This window comes from Plecotus auritus (assembly GCF_963455305.1).
Source record: "Plecotus auritus genome assembly, chromosome: 4".
Lineage (NCBI taxonomy): Eukaryota > Metazoa > Chordata > Mammalia > Chiroptera > Vespertilionidae > Plecotus > Plecotus auritus.
The window spans coordinates 95,764,014-95,777,796 of NC_137775.1; the positions used below are offsets into that span (position 1 = coordinate 95,764,014).

Consider the following 13,783-nt stretch of genomic DNA (forward strand, 5'->3'; position numbering starts at 1 on the left):
CCCCTAACAATATGCTGTCATATAACACACAGTATAGATTTGTTGAATTTACCTTAATACTGGTGAGCATATTAAGTTTAAAAGTATTAGTTCTCTGAGACATCAATAGACTTTAAATTGCTATAACATTTATTTTTAGTAAGCAAGAATGCTTCTACATACAATAGATTAAGCAGGCCTGTCAATAAGCCGATGTTTGGAGTTTACAAACTATTCCTGCACAAAAATTTCTTCCTTATTACTTACCATGGGTAACTGATCTGAAAGACCTCAAAAGTCTAAGATCTCTCAAGTCCTGTTTGCTTAGATTCAAACCACAAAGCTGCAAACTTTTTTTGAGAATAGGAATAACATTACATTAGTTCCCAAAAGCAGGTCTTCAAATGCTTCTCACAAAATGTCAAGAACATAATGAATATATAAAGCTGATAAAACTTACAAATAAAACTCTTACCAGTAATTAAGCATACTATATAATAAAAGGCCAGCCACCATAAGCATAATGACCAGAACGACCAGAGACCTGAACCACCACGGCCCCTCACCGGGCTGGCCCTGCCCTCAAGCAAGCGGTTAGCGGTCATCAGGCAGGCAGAGTGGTTAGAGGTGATCAGGTACGCAGGCAAGTGGTTAGGGGCGATCAGGCAGGCAGAGTGGTTAGGGATGATCAGGTAGGCAGGCCAGCAGTTAGGGACAATCAGGTAGGCAGACCAGCGGTTAAAGGCATTCAGGCAGGCAGGCAGGCAGAGAGGTTAGGGGCAATCAGGCAGGCAGACCAGTGTTTAGAGGTAATCAGGTAGGCAGACGGTCCCTTGCAGGGCTGGCCCCGCCCCCCAGCAAGCAGTTCGGGGTGATCTGGCAGAGTGGTTAGGGGCGATCAGGTAGGCAGGCAAGCAGTTAGGAACAATCAGGTAGGCAGACGGCCCCGCGCAGGGCTGGCCCTACCCCCCAGCAAAGAGAGAGGGAGGCCCAGGCCACCAGCAGGGACTCTGTGGCAGGTGTGCGGCCAGCCAGCGATCACCCAGCAGAGGGAGGACCAGGCCAGCCAGACCATCACACCCCACACCTGTCACCTGCAGAGGCCACTGGTGGCAGGGGTGGGGAGGGCAGCGCTGCACAGATGGCAAGCAGTGGCAGTGGCAGGGGTGGGGCCAGCTGCCTGCAGCCGGGGGAAGGAAAGCCCTGATAGGCCCTGATCTCAGGCCAGGTCTAGCAACCCTACCTGAGGGGTCCCAGATTGTGAGAGGGTGCAGGCAGGGCTGAGGGACCCCCCGCCCCCAGTGCACAAATTTTCGTGCACTGGGCCTCTGGTATTTTATAATCAGGTTTATAATGAAATTATATAGCCTCTAGATTCTTTGCACCTATAGTGCCTACTGCTCAGAAGTGTGAACTAGTAAAAAAGTTCTTTGGAGGAAGGTTTGTTTCTTATACAGCATTTATTGTGCAGACTATACAGTTTTCCCAGTAATAGTGTCCCATATTCATTTACATAAATTAACATTTAACATCACAGCCAATATCTAAAAATCCATTAGTAATACAATAATTGCACAAGAGACACATTTACCTCATTCCAGTCTAACCACAAAATGTGTCAAGTTTTTATAAAAACTGAAAACACAAAGGGTTTTCTGAATATTGTGTCACTGAATTCAGTTTTAATAAAATGAACATTTTGAAATGATGAGTGTGTTAGACATACACATTCTACACATACAGCTCAACCATCAAAATTACCAATAGGGCTTGGCATATTGCAGAAATACTAGGCAACACTGACAAAATCAAATAAGCAAATCTGAACTTAAAAACAAAACAAAAACCTCTGACCTATATGTTTACAGATGATCCTTGGTACCATTTAAAGCAGCAGTTGCCAACCGGTGGTCCACGGACCATTGGTGGTCCGTGAGGTCTGAAAGGTTGGTGACCGCTGATTTAAAGAACTCCCCTCAAGCCATTAGTCCTTGCTGCCATTCATGAATCATTCCAATGGCTGGCTGTGGCATGAATGTTAATTACGAAAGGCTGGGCTTGGAAGAATTTTATCCGTTCAGACCTAAGGTTTTAAATGCCCTAAAAAGACTTCAGTGACAACAGAACAGAGAATTTGAAAAAAATTTGGGAATTAGAAAACAAGTCAGGGTACCCCCCCCCCGCCCTTTTGTAAACCCTTAATTGTTTTTATAATTGTATCCACAGTTTTAGTATCACCAGCCCGTCATTTTACAGTGAAGAAATAACAGGAGCAGAAACAAAACAAAAACACCTCCTACTGACACCTCCCTTTTTGGTAAGTGGGAGGGGAGTAGGGTTTGTGCCCCTGAAACCCTTGCAACTTGGTCCTCTTTTGTCCTTGCTTCACTCCATCTATGAGGGTAACTCATGCCTATAATAAACTATTCACATCCCCCTCTTACTTCATTTCCACTCCTCAGCCTCATCATCTCATATCAGGGTCTCATACACCTATCTTCAGTCCTCGTGCATTTAAGTGTTATTGCCAAGTTGACCATTTCTTTCTTTCTTTTTTCCAGTTGAATTTCCAAGAAATTCAATTCTGGGTGGTGGTTGAGATATACTTTCCTTTAAGATAAAACTTGCAAACTGTTCAGCACAAATAAATATTTTCCAAACAATGCAATACAGTGTATTTTAAGACCGTCAACCTCTTTCCCTAAGAGTAACAGACCACACACTGGTTTAAACTGTTAAGAGAAATTTTTTTAAAGAATGAAGTAATGGGTGCCCAGGCCAGGTAGCTGTTGGTTAGAGTGTGGTACTAATATGCCAAGGTTGTGAGTTTGAGCTCCGATCAGGGCACATACAAGAATCAACCAACAAATAAGTGGAACAATAAATTGATCTCTCTCTCTCTCTCCCTCTCTCTCTCTCTCTCCCTCTCTCTCTCTCTCTGCCCCCCCCCCCACCTCTCTCATCAATAAGATAAAATAAAGGATGAAGTAATGGGTTTACTAACATTTATTATGCTTATTAAAACATATCAAAGAAGACCATGATTTCAAAAGTCCAAAGATAAGGGCTACAGGACTAATTTGTATCCAATGAATCCAAGATAGCAAAATAATATATGACATATGATTCACAATCCCAAAAAGCTATCTGTATAATAGTAGAAAGAAAAGTGTTCTTTCTGAAGAACACTATGGATAGCTATTTTTTAAAGCTACAGCTTAATATAAGGGAAAACTTGTTCTTCACATAAAGACAAAATCAACCAAAGACCAAAGGAATTACTCCCCTCGTGAGAAAAGTTCACATAAACTAGTAGTTATCTGCATACCCTCTGCATATTATCATGCTTAGGAGTGTAAAATCAGACTGAGTTCAAATCCTAGCTCAACCTCTACCCATGTGACTTTGAGTAAATTACTTAACTTCCCTTCATTTTCTCCTTCTCTAAAATGGGAATAATCATATTTCATAAGGTTATTGTGTGAATTATGTTAGATAATACATGTTAAAGTTTCAGAAGACTGTCTGGCAATATTAACTATAATTTTTATTATTCCCCTTCTGCCTCCTTGCACATAATTTAAAAATTTGCACCCTAGCCAGTTTGGCTCAGTGGATAGAGCATTGGTCTGTAGACTGAAGGGTCCCAGGTTTGATTCCAGTCAAGGGCACATGCTCGGGTTGTGGGATGATCCATCACCAGCAGAGATGTGCATGAGGCAGCCAATCAATGATTCCCTATCATCATTGATGTTGCTATCTCTCTTTCCCTCTTCCTCTCTGAAATCAATAAAAATATATTTTTTTAATTTGCTAGCTTGAGACTATGACAATGAAAAATAATTTATGAACCCTAGTTAATATAATAACTTGTGTGCACAGAAAATTTTGCATACAGGAAACCTCATTCTACTGCACTTCACTTTATTGTGTTTTGCTGAGACTGCATTTTTCACAAGTTGAAGGTGTCAGCTCTGCATCTAGCAAGTCTATTGGTGCCATTTTTTCCAACAGCATTTGTTCAGTTTGTGTCTGTCACATTTTGGTTAATTCTTACACTATTTCAAACCTTTCATTATTGTTAAGGTGACTGGTGATCTTTGATGTTACTATTGTTAGTTGTTTTGGGGTGTCCTTAGAAGATAGTGAATTTAATTGATCAATTTTATTGGACTGCTCCAGTGACCAAACCATTCCTTCATCTCTCCCTCTCTCCTTAGGCCTCCCTACTCTCTAAGGCAGCAGTCACCAACCAGTGGTCTGCGGACCATTGGTGGTCCGTGAGGTCCGAAAGGTTGGCGACTGCTGTTCTAAGGCACAGCGATATTAAAATTAGGCCAATTAATAACCTTACAATGGCTACAGAGAAATTGTGTATGAAAGAGTTAATAAATGAGACAAACATCACTGTAGTCTTATTTAAGAAATTGCCACAGCCACCTCAACCTTTAGCAATGTTGTTTGTTTGATTTTTGTTAATCCTCATCCAAGGATATTTTTTCCATCTATTTATAGAGAGAGTGGAAGGGAGGGAAGGGGGGAGAGAGAGACTAATGTGAGAGAGATACATCGATTGGTTGCCTCCCACACATGCCCCGACTGGGGGCAAGAATCAAACCTGCAACCCAAGTACATCCCCTTGACCAGGAATCGAACCCACGACCCTTCAGTGCGTGGGCTGATGCGCTAAATCACTGAGAACGCCGGCCAGGGCAATGGTTAGCATTTTTAGCAATAAAGTATTTAATTAAGATATGTACATTGTGTTTTAAGACATAATGCACACTTAGTAGACTACAATCCTATATAATAAAGAGGTAATATGCAGATTAACCCTCACACCCTCTCAAGATGGCTGCCTACGACAAGGCCAGCAGGGGGGTTAGTGAGGGACGACCAAACGACTGAACAAGCAGGCTGCGTGGGTCAACGAGGCCGGCAGGAGGGTTAATGAGGGACAACCAAACGACTGAATAAGCAGGCTGTGTGGGCGACCAGGCTGGCAGGGAGGTTAGTGAGGGACAACTAAACGACTGAACAGCAGGCTGCGTGGGATGACCAGAATGGCAGAGGCGGCTGGCAGGGGGGGCAGTTGGGGGAGACGAGGCCAGCATGGAGGGCAGTTGGGGGCGACAAGGCCGGCGGGTGGACACTTAGGGGACATCAGGCTGGCATGCAGAGGCAGTGAGAGGCAATCAGAAGGCGGGGGGGGGGGGGGGGAGGGCGCGCAGTTAGGGGCAACCAGGCAGGCAGGCGAGGAATTAGGAGGCAGCGGTCCAGGATTGTGAGAGGGATCCTGGATTGGAGAGGGTGCAGGCTGGGCTGAGGGGACCCCCCCCCCCCCGCCCATGCACAAATTTTGTGCACTGGGCCTCTAGTATAGTATAAACACAACTTTTCTATGCATTGTGGGGGGGGAGGAAAGCATGTGACTCACATTATTGAAGTATTTGCTTTACTGCAGTGCTCTGGAACAAAACCCACAATATCTCTGAGGTATACCTGTATAATTCTGGGTTAACATTATGAAACTATATGCAATATTGTGCATGCATTCAGGCCCATTTTCTCCCTCAGAAAACAGAACTTAGATAAGTAATCAGACTGGGTTTAAAAGAAGCCAGGTCTCTAACATATGGCCATTACTAGTGATAATATAATACAGCTGACCCTTGAATAACAGGTTCCTATTACACGGATCCTCTTACACATCAATTTTTTTCATAAATACTATAAATGTATGTTTTCTTCCTTATGATTTTCTTAACATCTTTCTCTAGCTTACTTTATTGTAAGAATACAGTATATAATACATTCAAGGTACAAAATATATCTGAATTGACTTTGTTATCAGTAAGGCTTCCAAGGCAACAGTACTTAGGAAGTCAAAAGTTATATGTAGATTATCAACTGCTTAGGACAGCTATTTTCAACCGGTGTGCTATGGCAGGCACACAGGTGTGCCCCAAGAATTGTTAAAACATGCAATACCTGACTATTTAGTCAGGGGCACTGTCCTCTTTTCCCTTAAGATTGTCAAATAAAAAAATAACAACAGCCAACAAAACAATAGCCACCTGAAGTGAATGAATCAAAATTATGCCTATTTTTTGTCACATCAGCAAAACGTATATTTTTTGGTGTATGGCAGAATTTTAGTAATTAGTTTATGTGTGTCCTGAGTTGAAAATCATAGGCAAAGGGGATTGGCACCTCAACCCCTGTAGTGTTCAACGGTCAACTGTACTATATCAGAACAATAGTCCTAACTGTGATTTTCTCAGCTGCTGTTAGTAGACTGTGTGGTCTGGGGAAATAATCTAAACTTTCTACCAGGCTACATTAAATTCTATTACTACCTGATGAAAATCTGATTATATGAACTACAATAAAACTATATTACCCTAAAACTGGTTTATTGAAAATAAAGTCTTATCTAAAAAAAACTCTGATTTTTAGACAATTACCCTGTTCTTTATAAACTACAAAATAGCCTGACCCTAATTCAAAATTTTGTGTTTTAAATTAACAAGGCCATGCTATGTTTATTTTATTTCTCTTAATGACTACAACTCAGGCTCACTCCTGATTCGCAAATGGACAAAGGCCACTAAGTCAATACATTGAAGTATTAACAGTTCCCTATCAAATGAAAAAAAAAAAAAAAAGATTAGAAAGTTCTTAGAAACCAAATGCCTTAAACAACTCAGTATGATTTTGTCTAAAATTAATTTAAGATAGGTAAAATATGTAAACCTAACACCCATTTAAAATTATACCAGGTGTACCAGTTAATAATGCAAAATTTGTAATCAAAGAAAACACAATAATTTCAAGAAAAACATCAAAAGTGCTTTATTCAAAGTAATGCCCATCGCTAGCTACACATTTCCCCATCTTGCAGGTAATTTGTGAATACCATCCCAATAGAACTTTTCTTGTTTTGAGGCAAACCATTCAGAGACACAATTTTCCACTTCTTCCTACATTTTGAAGTGCAGCTCAGAAAGTGCGTGTGCCATCGATCAGAACAAGTGGTAATCTGAAGGAGCAAGGTCTGGTGATACAGAGGGTGGGGTGGGTTAATACTTCCCAGGCAAGATCTTTTAACATGTCTTTAATGGGTTTTGAAGTATGTGATGATGCATCATCATGAAGCAAAATTACTTTGCCGTGTCTTCTAGAACATTCTGGTCGTTTCATGATCAGAGCTTGGTTCAAATTGATTCTTTGTTGTTGGTAGCGATCGGTTAATATGGTTTCACCTGGTTTTGGAAGCTCATAATACCCCACACCTTCCTGATCCCACCAAACGCAGAGCATTGTCTGCTTTCTGAAGCGATTTGGCCTTGCAGTCGATGTTGATGGTTGACCTGGATCAACCCATGATTTTGTGCATTTGGGATTCTCAAAATAAATCCACTTTTCATCGCCTGTCACAATTCAATGCAAAAAAGACTTTCTTTCGTGCCGTTGAAGCAACATTTTACTGATGACTTTTCGGTTTTCCATTTGTCTTTCATTCAGTTGATGTGGCACCCATTTTCCTTCCTTTAAAATCTTTCCCATTGCTTGTAAACGATCGGAAATTGCTGAGCAACGTTTAATCTTTCTGCAAGATGTTTTTGAGATTGACAGGCATCGTCATTCAATAATGCTTGTAATTGTTGGTCTTCAAACTTTTTCGGTTGACCTGGATGTTTTTTGTCTTTCATATCGAAATCATCACTTTTAAAGCATTTAAACCAGCATTCATAAGTATCTTGAGATGGAGCATGTTCACCATAAGCTTCATGAAGTATATGATAACTTTTTCTTCAAAATAATGAATTAAAACTCCCTGCAAATGCTCTTTTTTGGCACGAAATTTGACATTTTTAAGGATAAAAATATCTATGATATTAACACCTTCACCAAATTTTACATATGAAGTTTTGAAGCTTGCTGTCAATACAACAAAATAGCATACATATCAAATCGCATATATATCAACAGATGTGTAACTCCATCCATTGAAAAAAATCCGCATTATTAACCGGTACACCTGGTATTTTTCATTTGGGAATATGCTTTTTATTTCACTTGCAATGTGGGTAATTGTGTTTTGAATAAGATGAGAAAGTGGAGGAAGTTACCCATTTTAAAATTGTATTTTATAGTATGTGATATATGAAAATTCCTCCTTAATCTGTATTTGTACCAAACAAATTAAGTGATGCTGTTCTAGACACAACCCTAATTGTCTCTTACTCTTATTCTAGGTAGCCCAACAATAGGACTTGCAAATCAAACCCTTAATAACCTCTAATTTAGGCAATTAACTGGCTTTAGATTTTGCATTAGTCTGAGATTGTGCTTACCATTAATTCTAACAAATGAGAGAAAGGAAAATATATTTCAATTATCACCCCTCGTACTCACCTTTCATAGATAATGCTCTTGGCTTCTAATGAGGGATGGTATAAAAAACAACCATGTGAAACATATTTTGAAGGACTGTTATTGAGAGCATTGTTCACTACTCTTCTCTCTCTCCACTTTAGAGCTCATAGGATATTGAACTTTAAATATCTGCATTCCCATTTTTGCTATAACTCCTACAAAGCACAGATTTCAATCTGTACTCTGTCTTTAAAAATTATACAAAGGTCGGGCCGGTGTGGCTCAGTGGTTGAGTGTTGACCTATGAACCAGAAGGTCACAGTTAGATTCCCAATCAGGGCACATGCCCAGGTTGTGGGCTGGATCCTCATAGGGGGCATGCAGGAGACAGCCAATCAATGATTCTCATCATTGATATTTCTCTCTCTTTCCCTCTCCCCTTCCTCTCTGAAATCAATTAAAAAAAAAAGTATATATTTTAAAAAAGAATTATACAAAGAAGGTGAAGGGATTAGCTAAAGAACATATACATAGAGCCCATGGACACAGACCATTGTGTGGTGAAGGCCAAGGGAGGGGGAGGCGGGTCCTGGGTGGAGGTTAGCTAAGGGGGCGGGGGGAGATTTGGGACATCTGCAATAGTATCAATGATAAAAAATTTAAAATAAAAAAAGTTGTTGTAAAAATAAATAATTAATTAAAATTAAGGTAAAAATACTTATAATCTCATTTTTATGTGGGGATTTCATAAACATTTGTAAATAATATATTTATGCCTATAACTATGTTTAAGTGAGTTACTAATCAACCAAAAAGAAGAAAAATTGCTAGAAAATATATTAGGAATAAAATTCTACATGAAATGCATTAGAATTTCTGTCTGAGGAGATCAGACTTAATGAATATGGTTTTGTTTTGTTTTGTTTCGTTTTACCTTTCAGGGATGCATGCTAAAGAAATATCAACTAAATAGAATCAAATAGGCATTAAGGCAAGACACATCAAGATCTGAAAATGTGAGAAGCTGCAAAGTAATGGTCAAACAAAAACAAACAGACAATGCTTAGGAAGCAAGGGCCAACAATGTCAAAGCAGGACAATTTCCCTTTCAGTTCACACTTTAATTATTTCAGCACAAATCATACAAACCTAAAAGATCTGTTCTGAAAAGAAAGAGAAATTACTTTTGTAACTTCAAGTGTACTTTATCAAGAGCAAAAACATCTCCCCAACACAACCAATCGTAAAGCTCCCATTTCATGAAAGTGGTTTGCCATTTCACTTGGTTCTACATGTGAGTAACACTGTAGTGCAAACTCAAGGAAAAAGGCTAGCATGTCAAGGAATGCTGAAGCACAATGCCAACTTCTGTTTTAATAGTGTGTTTATCAATTTGATTGCTGTCAAATTCCATTCATCTTTATCCTAAAAAACTAAAACTGAGAGTGCCAAGAAAAATTACATTCTCTTCAGCCAAGTTCTTGCCTGGAATTAGTGAAAACCCAGAATGTGGGTACATTAGAAAATCTGCCACCCTACCACTTTTAGGGAATTATTTGTAAGGGTTTCAAAGAAACTAAACTATCACTTCAATGCTGGACATATATGCTCAGCCATATATCATCTTGGTTGCTTAGAAACCATGAAGCATGGCTTGAATAAACAAGATTAGAGCAGCAGAAGGAAGAAACCCTTTGTTAAAAAGAGGTTCAGAGAAAAATGCCATGGCTATAATTATATATTTTAAAAATGAGACTGCAAAATAAATAAACATAATGAAAGGTTTAGGATGTCACATGTGAAGATATCTTCTCAAGCAAAAGCACTTTAATTCTTTCTGCTCTTGAGTTACATACTTCATCTCAGTTGTAGTTCACCAAGGAAAAGGACAACTTTAATGCATGTACAAAATTTCCATAACCCCATGCATCAAAGTGTCAAAAAACCACCAAGAAAGAAAAGCTGACCTATATTTATGAACTCCAAAGGTCAATGTGAAATCAACTTTACATTATGCTCAGGAGGTGTAAAAATTTAATTTCCACTCAATTCTGACTATTTAATAGCATGAATCAGAAAAAAGGCAACCCATCAACAACCCTGTACACTTAATAGGAAATTTCAAACCTGATTATGTTTAAAAATAACAAGAGAAGACCTACAAAAAATGCAGTGCCTCTAATCACATATAGAAAATATTTACTTAGATTGATTCTATGGGATATCCATCACAATTTACATTTGGTTATATCTAAGCAAAAGTGATCTTTAATAATTAAATGAATTTAAATTTTAATTGTTAATCTGAATTTAAGTAATCAACTCCCTCTGAAATAAAACATAATGAAAAAGAATAAACTGCAAAAGCTTAAAGTAAGAATTTCATAAGCAAGAATAGACTATCCCATTCTATTACTTTTTAAGAGGAGGGGAGTAAAATGTTTTTTTAAAAATATTTTTATTGATTTCAGAGAGGAAGGGAGATAGAAACATCAATGATGAGAGAGAATCATTGATCGGCTGCCTCCTGCACACCCCCTACTGGGGATGGAGCCTGCAAACCAGGCATGTGTCCTTGACCAGAATTGAACCTGGGACTTTTCAGTCTGCAGGCTGATGCTCTATCCACTAAGCCAAACCAGGCAGGGCCAGTAAAATGATTTTTAATGTTTCCAATAGTTACAGTTCCTGTAGCTGTTAGAAAAATTACTTTAGAGAACTGTAAGAAATCCTATCTAATAAAAGAGTAATATGCAAATTGACTGCACCTCCACTACACCAACAAGCCACACCCACCAGCCAATCAGGAGCGAATATACAAATAAACCCAACCAAGATGGCTGTGGCCACAGAGAGAGCAGGAGGGAGGCTTGGGTTTCCCCGGCAATGGAGGAAGGCAAGCTTTATGCCTGCCCTTGCCAGCCCAGGCCTCCACTCAATGCTACAAAGTTTCAATGATAGAAGATAAATAAATCCCAAAAAATGGCCGCAGCCATGGAGCTGGAGAGAGCAGGAGGCTAGGGTTGCCCCTGGCGATGGAGGAAGCCAAGCTTCTGCAGCCCTGGCCTGCCTTGGCCTCCACTTAAGGCTACAAAGTTTCAATTATAGAAGATAAATAAATCCCAACAGAAATGGCTGCCGCCATGGAGCAAGGAGAAGGCTTGGCTCCGCTCCAGGCTACAAAGTTTCAATTGTAGAAGATAAGGCCACCCCACGCCCCAAGGGAACCCCCACCCTGATCTGGAACACCCTTCAAGGCAAACCAGCTGGCCCCCACCCATGCACCAGGCCTCTATCCTATCTAATCAAAGAATAATATGCAAATTGACCATCACTCCAACACACAAGATGGCTGCCCCCATGTGGTCAAAGATGACTGCCCCTATGTGGACACAAGATGGCCACCACAAGATGGCCTGCATGGGAGGGCAGTTGTGGGCTATCAGGCCAGCAGGGGAGGGCAGTTGGGAGGGACCAGGCCTGTAAGGGAGGGCAGTTGGGGGCGATCAAGCCTGCAGAGGAGGGCAGTTAGGAGTGACCAGGCCGGCAGAGGAGGGAAGTTGGGGGCGACTGGGCCTGCAGGGAAGGGCAGTTGGGGGGAGGGGACCCAGGCCTGCAGGGGAGAGCAGTTGGGGAGGACCAGGCCTGCAGGGGAGGGCAGTTAGGGGCAAACAGGCTGGCAGGGGAGCACTTAGGCATCAATCAGGCTGGCAGGGGAGTGGTTAGGGGGTGATCAGGCTGGCAGGCAGAAGTGGTTAGGGGCAATCAGGAAGGCAGGCAGGTGAGCAGTTGGGAGCCAGCAGTCCTGGATTGTGAGAGGGATGTCCGACTGCCCCTTTAGGCCCGATCCTACCAGGATCGGGCCTAAAGGGGCAGTCGGACATCCCTCGAGGGGTCCCAGACTGGAGAGGGTGCAGGCTGGGCTGAGGGACACTGCCCGCCCTCCGTGTACGAATTTCATGCACCGGGCCTCTAGTATCATATAAAGTTCAAAAATTTTGGGGCATAGTCTGTCTTAGAGGCTTTTATGGTTCGTTTGTTTGTGAGCTACAAATCCTGAGAAACTTACACAAATTGCAAATGGTGCTCACTTTCTTGGCTGTGTAGAGATGGAATGAATAAAAGGAAAGGACTCACCACCCAAAAAGGGTGCTGGCTCCTCCTGCATGTTCTAAAGCAGGGGTGGGCAAACTTTTTGACTCGAGGGCCACAATGGGTTCTTAAACTGGACCGGAGGGCCGGAACAAAAGCATGGATGGAGTGTTTGTGTGAACTAATATAAATTCAAAGTAGCCGAAACCGGTTTGGCTCAGTGGATAGAGCGTCGGCCTGCGGACTGAAGGGTCCCGGGTTCGATTCCGGTCAAGGGCATGTACCTTGGTTGCGGGCACATCCCCAGTAGGGGGCGTGCAGGAGGCAGCTGATCGATGTTTCTCTCTCATCGATGTTTCTAGCTCTCTATCCCTCTCCCTTCCTCTCTGTGAAAAATCAATAAAATATATTTAAAAAAATAAATAAATAAATAAATAAATAAATTCAAAGTAAAGGAGTGGAGGGGAGAGCAAGAGAACCGGATAGAACAGCCGGGTCCGGCCCGTGGGCCATAGTTTGCCCACGGCTGTTCTAAAGGAACCTTGATGCCTCTTTGTATCCTATATAATAAAAGAGGTAATAAGTAAATTGACCATCACTTCAACACACAAGATGGCTGCCCCCTTGTGGTCAAAGATGGCCGCCCCCATGTAGACACAAAATGGCCACCAAAAGATGGCCAGCAGGGAAGGGCAGTTGGGGGAGACCAGGCCAGCAGGGGAGCGCAGTTAGGGACATCTGGGCCAGCAGGGGAGGTCAGCTGGGGGCAACCAGGCCTGAAGGGGAGGGCAGTTGAGGGGGAACCAGGCCTGCAGGGGAGGGCAGTTGGGGGTGATCAGGTCTGCAGGGGAGGACAGTTAGGGGCGACCAGGCCTGCAGAAGTGGGCAGTTAGGGGTGACCGGGCCAGCAGGGGAGGGCAGCTGGGGGCAACCAGGCCTGCAGGGGAGGACAGTTAGGGGCGATCAGGCCGGCAGGGGAGGGCAGTTAGGGATGACCAAGCCGGCAGGGGAGGGCAGTTAGGGGCAATCGGGCCAGCAGGGGACCAGTTAGGTGTCGATCAGGCTGGCAGGGGAGTGGTTAGGGGGTGATCAGGCTGGCAGGCAGAAGTGGTTAGGGGCAATCAGGCAGGCAGGCATGCGAGCGGTTGGGAGCCAGCAGTCCTAGATTGTGAGAGGGATCCCAGATTGGAGAGGATCCAAGCTGGGCTGAGGGACACACACACCTCCCCATGCATGAATTTCGTGCACCGGGCCTCTAGTTTAACAATAATGCTTAAGAACCAACATGGCAGCGTAGGTAAATACCAGTCCTCACCGCCTCAAACAACCA

At 42.2% G+C, this 13,783-nt stretch overlaps 1 protein-coding gene across 1 annotated transcript in view; it reads right to left on the reverse strand.

Annotated features, from left to right (window-relative positions):
• Window positions 1-13,783, reverse strand: part of ZFAND3 (zinc finger AN1-type containing 3) — a 390,067-nt gene that overhangs the window by 133,484 nt on the left and 242,800 nt on the right. The gene's annotated exons all lie outside the window — the stretch shown is intronic.